The 10,063-nt window shown below is 38.1% G+C and overlaps 1 protein-coding gene across 6 annotated transcripts in view; it reads right to left on the bottom strand.

Moving 5' to 3' along the window:
• The window catches only part of NEK1 (NIMA related kinase 1), a 170,868-nt gene that overhangs the window by 1,100 nt on the left and 159,705 nt on the right, over window positions 1-10,063 (bottom strand). The gene's annotated exons all lie outside the window — the stretch shown is intronic.

Genomic DNA, 10,063 nt, shown 5'->3' with positions numbered 1-10,063 from the left:
AGGGTTTACCCTAAAAGGAATCCCTGAGATTTGAAACATGAATTCTAAGGCTCTGATAAGAACCCAACACCAGATGGGAGACTATGAGGAAAACACAATGCTTAGCATATTAATGGAAATTTATATACTTGGCCTATTTTATTGGTACAATCTGTTTTTGAGGATAATAAAAAATGAGAGATTTCCATCATTTGAACATAATTTACATATTACAGCACTCGAGAAAAAATGCTTATGAACTACAAGTTGGTGAAGATATACTGCTTGTTAAAGCACTACATAATGGTACTGAAAGCATTTCTTCTGCTAAATCTCCCACTGTCAGCAGAATTTACACTTGACTTATTTAATATTTAATGGTTCAAACCACATGTATCTTAAACCATTAGAATGCGAAATAAGCACCAAGTAACCCATCTGTCATACTGTGGTGGCTTGCGTACTGCTGTGATGCTGGAAGTGATGCCACCGGTATTTCAAATACTAGTAGGGTAAGTCATGGGAGACAGTTTCAGTGGAGCTTCCAGGCTAAGACAGATTAGGAAGAAGGACCTGGCAGTCTACTTCTGAAAAAAATGGCCAGTGAAAACCTTATGAATAGCAGCAGAACATTGTCTGATATAGTGCTGAAAGATGAGCCCCTCAGGTTGGAAGGCACTCCGAATACGACTGGGAAAGAGCTGGCACCTCAAAGTAGAGTCGTCTTTAACGATGTGGATGTAGTCAAGCTTTCGTGATGTTCATTTGGTGATGTGGCACAACTCAAAACGAGAAGAAACAGCTGCAAACATCCATTAATAATATGAATGTGGAATGTATGAAGTATGAATCAAGGAAAATGGGAAGTTGTCAAAAATGAAATGGAATGCTTGAAGATCGACGTCCTAGGCATTAGTGAGCTGAAATGGACTGGTATTGGCCATTTTGAATCAGACAATCACATGGTCTACTATGCTGGGAATGACGAATTGAAGAGGAATGGTGTCACATTCATGATCAAAAAGAACAATTCAAGATCTATCCTAAAGTACGATGCAGTTGGTGATAGGATAATATCCATATGCCTACAAAGAAAACCAGTTAATGCGCCTATTATTCAAATTCACACATCAACCACTAATGTCAAAGATGAGGAAACTGAAGATTTTTACCAACTTCTACAGTCTGAAATTCACCAAACATGCAATCAAGATGCATTGACAATTACTGGTGATTGGAATGCGAAAGCTGGAAACGAAGAAGTATCGGTAGTTGGAAAATATGGCCTTGGTGATAGAAATGATGCCAGAGATTGCATGACAGAATTTTGTAAGACTAAAGACTTCTTCACTGAAAATACCTTTCTTCAGCAGCATAAATGGTGATTATACACATGGACCTCACCAGATGGAAAATAAAGGAATCAAATAGACTACATCTGTGGAAAGAGATGATGGAAAAACTCAGTTATCACCAGTCAGGACAAGGCCAGGGGCAGTCTGGGGAACAGATCACCAATTGCTCATGTGCAAGTTTAAGTTAAAGCTGAACAAAATTAAAACAAGTTCACAAGAACCAAAGTACAACCTTGAGTATATCCCACCTGAATTTAGAGACCATCCCAGAATAGATTTGATGCACTGAACACTAATGACTGGAGACCAGACGAGTTGTTGAATGGCCATCATACATGAAGAAAGCAAAAAGGTCATTAAAAAGACAGGAAAAAAAGAAAAGACCAAAATGGATGTCAGAAGGGACTCTGAAACTTGCTCTAGAACATCGAGTAGCTAAAGCAAAAGGAAAAAATGATGAAGTAAAAGAGCTGAAGAGAAGACTTCAAAGGGCAGCTTGAGAAGACAGAGTAAAGTATTATAATGAAATATGCAAGTACCTGGAGTTAGAAAACCAAATGAGAAGAACATGCTCAGTATTTCTCAGGCTGAAAGAACTGAAGAAAAAAAATCCAAGCCTTGAGTTACAATTCTGAAGGTGTCATGGATTGAACTATGTCCCCCCAAAATATCTGTCAACTTGGCTAGGTCATGATTCCCAGTACTGTATGATTGTCTACCATTTTGTCATCTGATGTGATTTCCCTATGTGTTGTAAATCTATCACTATGATATAATGAGATGGATGAGTGGCAGTTACACTGATGAGATACACAAGATTAGATACTGTCTTAAGCCAAACTCTTTTGAGGAATAAAAGAGAGAAGTGAGCAGACAGACAGGGGGACCTCATACCACCAAGAAAGCAGTGCCGGGAGCAGAACGCGTCCTTTGGACCTTAGGTTCCTGCGCTGAGATGCTCCCAGACCAAGGGAAGACTGATGCATCACAAGGACCTTCCTCCAAAGCCGACAGAGAGAGAAAACCTTCCCCTGGAGCTGACGCCCTGAATTTGGACTTGTAGCCTACTAGACTGTTAGAGAATAAATTTCTCTTTGTTGAAGCCATCCACTTGTGGTGTTTCTGTTATAGCAGCACTAGAAGACTAAGAGAGAAGGATTCTATTGGCAAAATATTGAATGACACAGGGAGCATCAAAAGAAGATGGAAGGAATATAGTCACTGTACCAAAAAGAACTGGTCAAAGTTCAACCATTTCAGGAGGTAGCATATGGTTAAGAACCAATGGTATTGAAGGAAGAAGTCAAGCTGCACTGAAAGCACTGGCAAAAACAAGGCTTCTGGAATTGACAGAATACCAATGCAGATGTTTCCACAAATGGACGCAGCACTGGAGGTGCTCAGTTGTCTACGCCAAGAAATTTGGAAGACAGCTACCTGGACAATCAACTGGAAGAGATCCATATTTGTGCCCATTCCAAAGAAAGGTGATCCAAGAGAATGAAGAAATTATCAAACAATATCATCAATATCACATACAAGTAAAATGCTGCTGAAGATAATTCAAAAATGGTTGCAGCACTACATTGACAGGGAAGTGCCAGAAATTCAAGCAGGATTCATCAGAGGACATGGAACAAGGGATATCATTGCTGATGTCAGATAGATCTTGGCTGAAAGCAGAGTATATCAGAAAGATGTTTACCTGTGTTTTACTGACTACGTAAAGGCATTCGACTGTGTGGATCATAACAAATTATGGATAACATTGTGAAGAATGGAAATTCCAGAACACTTGATTGTGCTCATGAGTAACCTGTACGTAGATCAAGAGGCAGTCGTTCCAACAGAACAAGGTGCTATGGCACGGTTTAAAATCAGGAAAGGTGTGCTTCAGGGTCACTGTCTTTTGCCATACTTATTCAATCCGCATGCTGAGCAAATAATCCAAGAAGCTGGACTATATGAGGAAGAACGTGGTATTAGGATTGGTGGAAGACTCATTAACAACCTGTGACAGGCTGATGACACAACCTTGCTTGCTGAAAGTGAAAAGGGCCTGAAGCACTTACTGATGACGATGAAAGACTACAGCCTTCAGTATGGATTACACCTCAACATAAAGAAAGCAAAAACCCTCACAACCAGACCAATCAACAATATAATGATAAAGGGAGAAAAGATTCAAGCTGTCAAGGATTTCATTTTACTTGGATCCACAATTAACGCCCATGGAAACAGCAGTCAAGAAATCAAATGATGTACTACATTGGGCAAATCTGCTGCAAAAGACCTCTTTAAAATGTTGAAAAGCAAAGATGTCACCTCGAGGACTAAGGTGTGCCTAATCCAAGCTATGGAATTTGTGATCGTCTCATATGCACACAAAAGCTAGGCAATGAAATAAGGAAGACCGAAGAAGAATTGATGCCTTTGAGTTATGGTGTTGGTGAAGAATACTGAATATATCGTGGACTGCCAGAAGAACGAACAAGTCTGTCTTGGAAGAAGTACAGCCAGACTGCTCCTTGGAATCGAGGATGGTGAGACTTTGTCTCACATACTTTGGACATATTATCAGGAGGGACCAGTTCCTGGAGAAGGACATCATGCTTCGTAAGGTAAAGGATCAGAGAAAAAGAGGAAGACCTTCAACAAGATGGACAGACACAGTGGATGCAACAATGGCGCAGGACCAGGCAGTGTTTCGTTGTGTTGTGCGGAGGGCCGCTGTGAGTCAGAAGCAACTCAATTGAACCTAACAACAACAACAAAAAACGCTAACTGAATAAATTAACATGGCACAAAGAATCTAGAAAAAATTAGTTTGACTACAAATGAAATTATATTCTTCCACAGTAATGAAGTTAAGGACTAGTCATGAGAAGAAAATATTAAGAGATACAATTTTGGATCGTATCTAAGCCACATTCTCCAATCCAGCTTATCAGAAATATGACTAATATCATCTTCATCTGACTGACTCTTATGTCAGCTTCTTAATTGGTTCCAAATTTGAAGTGGCGTTCAGAGATCATTATCGACCCCAAACTTCTTAGGTTTCATGGAATTATAAACTGTTCAAATCCTGAAACTTCTGCTACTTGAGAAAAATTGATTATAAAATTTCCCTTTATCAAATCAAAGAAATGCCAAGTTTTGATTTGAACCTTTACAAGTGTATGTTGGTCTGTAGTCCATTCACAACAATATGAAAGCAGGTTCCAATTAGGTCAACTGTGCTCTTGTAGTGTTTCTCAAGGGCGTTCTGCAGACAACTAGCAGCAGAATCACTTAGGGCACATGGCCAAAATGTATACTCTTTCTCTTTAAGAACTGAGTAACATTCCATTATATGTATGATGAAGTCCTGATGCATGCTACAACACGGATGACCCTTGACAACATTATGCTGAGTTAAACAAGTCAGTCACAGAGGGACAAATATGGTATGACTCCACTTATATGAAATATCTAGGATAGTTAAATGTATGGAGACTAAAGCTTATTACTGGTTACCACGGGGAGGCAGGAGGGAGGGGAAAAGGAAGACTCACTGCTTAGGGGACACTGAACTTCTGTTAAGGGTAATGGGGAAAACTGGAAACAGATAATGGTAATGGTTGAGCAACGTGAAAACAACTATTGTCACTGAATTGTTCACATGAAGAATCTTATGGTAAATGGTTTGTTACATATATTATTTGCTACCACAATAAAGAAAAAGAAAGAAAAAAAAAGGTATATTCCTGAACTTTGCTCCAGATACATTAAAACAGAATCCATAGGCATGGGGTGTAGGAATCTGCATTTTAGACAAACACTCCACATGATACCCACATTAAAGTCCTAGAATTACTGTTCTACAGTTCAGAACAAATTGATCATTAATCAGTGTTGGAATAGACAAAAAGCTGCCATGCAGAAGTTCTAGTTTTGCCTGGAAATTACTCTGTGATCTACCTTCAACAAAAGTGGCTGGCCACCTATCCAGATTGGACTCTTAGTTAAATTAGTAGTCATTTTATTTCTTTCTTTCACTCCTCCTCCTGCTCCCTTTTCTTCCCCCGTTTCTTCCCTTCCTTTCTCTCTCCCTCCTATAACTAAAGTCCCAGTAAACTCTGAAAAGTCAGGTACAAATTGTGACGTATGAGGAGGTAAGCTAAACTCCAAAAGAACTGTATGATTTTTTCTAATTTATACAGGCAGAAAACCAGGGAATATGTGTGGGAATAGATATTAAGGATGTGGGATAACGGTCACAGAAACATAAAGCTGGAGTCACTAGGACTGCCTCTACCCTGTAAACTAAAAGCAATACTGCAACCTTGGAGGGACTGCAGAGATTAGTGCTACTATCAAGGATTAAGGATGTAGGGATGGTGATTCCCACCACATGCCCATTCAACTCGCCTATCTGGCCTGTGCAGAAAACAGATGGATTCTTGGAAAATGACAGTGAATTATTGTAAACTGAACAACTGGTGACTCCAATTGCAGCTGCTGTTCCAGATATGGTTTCACTGCTTGAGCAAATTAATACTATCTCTTGGTACATGTTACACATCTATCCATCTCACAAATGTGTCTTTTTTGACTTCTGTTAGCAAAGACCACAAAAAGCAGTTTACTTTCAGCTGGCAAGGTCAGCAATATACCTTCACTGGCATACCTCATGGGTGTATCAACTCTCTAGCCCTGTGCAGTAATTTAATCCACTGTGACCTTGACTGCGTTTCCCTTCCATAAACATCATACTGGTTCACTACACTGATGACATCATGCTGATCAGACCTAATGAGCAAGAAGCAGCAACTACTCTAGACTTACTGGAAGACATTTGCATGCCAGAGGGTGATAAATAAACCTGACCAAAATCCAGGGGCTTCCCAATTCAGTGAAATTTCTAGGGGTCCAGTAGCATGGGGCATGTTGTTCAGAAGAAGGGTTGATGAAAACTAATAACTTATAGGTCTGAGAATGTGAGTGAACCCATGCAGGACAAAAACACCCACGCATATCCAAAAGCCCTATCAAAACATATCCTAACTGGGTAAAATTGTTGAAAACCAGTGATAACATTTTAAAAGCAGCAAGAGAAAAAGAGACAAATTACATACAAAGAAATGATTATGAAAATGTCCAAAAATTCCTTCTCAGAAACAATGTAGCCCAAAAGACAAAATCATTCCATATGTAGTAAAAATACCCTTTAAGGGGGGACCTTATACCATCAAAAAAGCAGTGCCGGGAGCAGAGTGCGTCCTTTGGGTCCCTGCGCAGAGAAGCTCCTAGTCCGGGGGAACACCAAACAGAAGAAGGCCAACATACAGAAAAAGCCTTCCCCTGGAGCTGACACCCTGAATTTGGACTTTTAGCCTACTTTACTGTGAAGAAATAAATTTCTCTTTGTTAAAGCCATCCACTTGTGGTATTTCTGTTGTAGCAGCACTAGGTAACTAAGACAGTAGGTATCACAAGGAGGTATTTGTCTGTTAGGAAGTCCTCTGAAATGCATTTAAGGTGGCTGGCTGTTTATTTCATTTAAGGAGGCTTGGTGGTGCAGTGGTTAAGCACGCAACCACTAACTGAAAGGTCAGTGGTTCAAATGCACCAACCGCTCCGCGAGAGAAAGATGTGGCAGTCTGTTTCTGTAAAGATTTACAGTCTTGGAAACCCTCTGGGGCACTTCTACTCTGTCCTATAGGGTCGTTATGAGTCGGAATCGACTCATTGGCAATGGGTTTTGGGGTTTATTTCATTTACCTTTTAGAATAGCTATAATTCAAAGACTTATGCCCTTGATCTTGCAGTGGGTGTTGAGTAAGGCATCCATCTATGGGTTATCTGAGTACACTTTTTTAACCATACATATGAGACTGAATCCTTATTCCCCAGTGATCTTGCCCTGTTTCATGGTTGTTGGAACATATCATAGTTCTATATTTAATGGTGACATAATAGTGATGATATAATTTTAATTATTATCATGATAATTGTAATAATAACAACATTATCGAGTGCTTACCATTTACCAGGACCTGTGCTAAGTGCACTATATGAAATAATGATCTTAATCTTCTCAGTAACCCTTTGCAATAGATGCAAGTAACGATTGTGTAGCAGTAGGTGACATTACACGCTAACAGTCATAGTTATTAATACATGACTGTAGAAAAATATTTCTGAACAGTTGATATGGGCAGGACACTCTGAGAATAAAAAAAGATACATCACACACTCGCTCTCTTTAAAAAAAAAATACCCTTTTAAAATGAAGGTGCAATAAAAACATTTTCATACAAACTAAAGTTGAAAAAATTAATCACCAGCAGGACTGCATTACAAGAAGTGTTAAAGGAAGTTCTTACAGTGGAGGGAAAATAATACCAGATGGAAACTTGAATTCTACACAAAAGAATGGAGACCGTCAGACACAGTAACACATAAAAATAAAAGACCTTCTCAATTTCTCATTTCGGTAAAAGATAACTGAAGGTTTAAAGCAAAAACCAATAAAAATGTATTGTATAATTTATAACAGGTGAAAATAAAATATATGACAACAATACCATAAACAACAGGCAGAAGGATGGAAATGAAAGTATATGGTTATAAGGTTCTTATGTTATATGTGAAGTAGCATAATATTACTTGAGGAGAGACTGTGAGAAGCTAAAGATGTTTCTTGAAAACTGAGAATGACCACTGAATATTTTTAAAAAGAGGTATAGCTTACAAGCAAATAGAAATAAAACACACTGCTAGAAAATACTCAATCCAAAAGAAGGAAGAATAAAAGTTTTTTTTTAAAAAAAAAAAAAGGAAAAAGTGATGAAACAATAGAAAACAAATGGCAAAAGTGTAGGTTTAAACCCAATCATACCAATAATTACATTAAATGTAAGGGTCTAATCATTTCAATTAAAAGGCAGAGGTTGTCAGACTAGTTTTAAAAAGCAACATCTAACTACATGCTAATTACAAGAAATCTACTTTAACTATAAAGTCATAGTTTTGATAAAAGTAAAAGGATGTAAAAATATATATACATACACCACACAAACACTAAGCATAAGAAAGCGAGAATGGCTATCTTAAAATCAGACAAAGTAGATTTCAAACAGCAATAAAGAAGGTCATTTCATAATGATAAAGAGGTCAATTCAACAAGAAGATGTAACAAATCTTAATTTATATGTATCCAGTAAAAGAGCTTTAAAATACATAAAACAAAGCTGACTGAAAGTAAAAGTAGATAAATTTACAATTATAGTTGGAAATTTTGACACCCCTTTCTCGGTAATTGATAAACAAGTGGTTTAGTGCTTGGCTGCTAACTGAAAGGTCGGCAGGTTGAACCCACTAGCCGCTCCATAAAGATTACAGTCTTGGAAACCCTATGGGGCAGTTCTACTCTGCTCTATAGGGTCGCTATGAGTTGGAATCGACTCGATGGCAATGGGTTTAGTTTGGTTTTGAACACTATCAAACAAAGAGGGACTCTTCATTACAATAAAGGGATAATTCATCTAGCAGACGTAACAATCCTATATTTGTATTCACCCAACAACAGAGCTCCAAAATACATGAAACAAAACCAGACAGAATTAAAAGGAGAAACAGACAACTCCACAAGCGAATCTAAAAATTTCAATCCTTCTCAGTAATTGACAAGTACAAGTACACCAAAAAAAAAAAAAAAAAATCAGTCAAGATATGGAATACTTGAACACTATCAACCAGTTTGACTTAACTGACATTTACAGAACACTTTACTAAACAACAGAAGAATACACATCGTTTTAAAAATATCTGCTGGAGTAGAACCCAGCAGCCAAGGAGACTAAGGAGTTACTGATGAGTTCAGAGAAAAACTAGGAGAGTATGATATGAAGGAAACCAACAGATAAAATGAGTTAAAGAGAAAGGTTTAAAGAAGATGAAAACAGCAAGTCAGGTGAGAGAGAAAGGGTACAGAGAATTGATGATGTTGACGAGGGCAGTTTTAGTGGAGTAAAATGAAGGCCATACTGGAATGCACTGGGAAGTGAATGGAAATGGAGGCTGCAAAGATACAATGTACTGAAGATGTCTGGTTGGGAAAGGGAGCAGAGAAATGGGTGGTAGAATAGGGAAGGGCGCGTGCTCAATGGAAGTTTGCTGTTTACAGTGGGGTTTACTAGAATACGTGTGCTGAGAAAATGATCCACTACGGAGGAAGAAGTTGGCGATACGGATTAGAGTGACGCAAGTAAAGGAGTGAATTCTTTGAGAAGGTGAGAAGAGTTGGGATCCAGGGCACAAAAAGAAGAATGTTCTTTAATAGAAAAAAAGACACAAGCAATATAAAAGTTTTTAAAGAACTTTTAATAAAAAAATTTGTAAGAGGTTAAATTATTCTGTCTTAGTACACAGATTTTAGAAATATTTATAAATAATTTTTACTATTTCTTCATGATTCACAACCATCATTAAGAAAGGAACCAATTATTTACTATTCTGGCCCAGTGATTAATGATCTCAGAGAATTATGGCATAGGCAGGGATGGGTTTCTGTTCTTGCCTTAAAGGGTTACAGGTTGCTGTGATTTTCTTGTGCAATTTTTTATTTTGTTTTTTGGCTTCTTCCCTCACAGTCTTTTACATGAAACCTGCACTGCTACTTATATTAATTTTATGTACAGCACTTAGTTATTAAAAAGCTCTGGGCTAAAGACAGCTATACC

This window comes from Trichechus manatus, unplaced genomic scaffold, assembly GCF_000243295.1.
Source record: "Trichechus manatus latirostris isolate Lorelei unplaced genomic scaffold, TriManLat1.0 scaffold00220, whole genome shotgun sequence".
NCBI lineage: Eukaryota > Metazoa > Chordata > Mammalia > Sirenia > Trichechidae > Trichechus > Trichechus manatus.
This window is presented reverse-complemented; position numbering and strand designations above follow the sequence as displayed.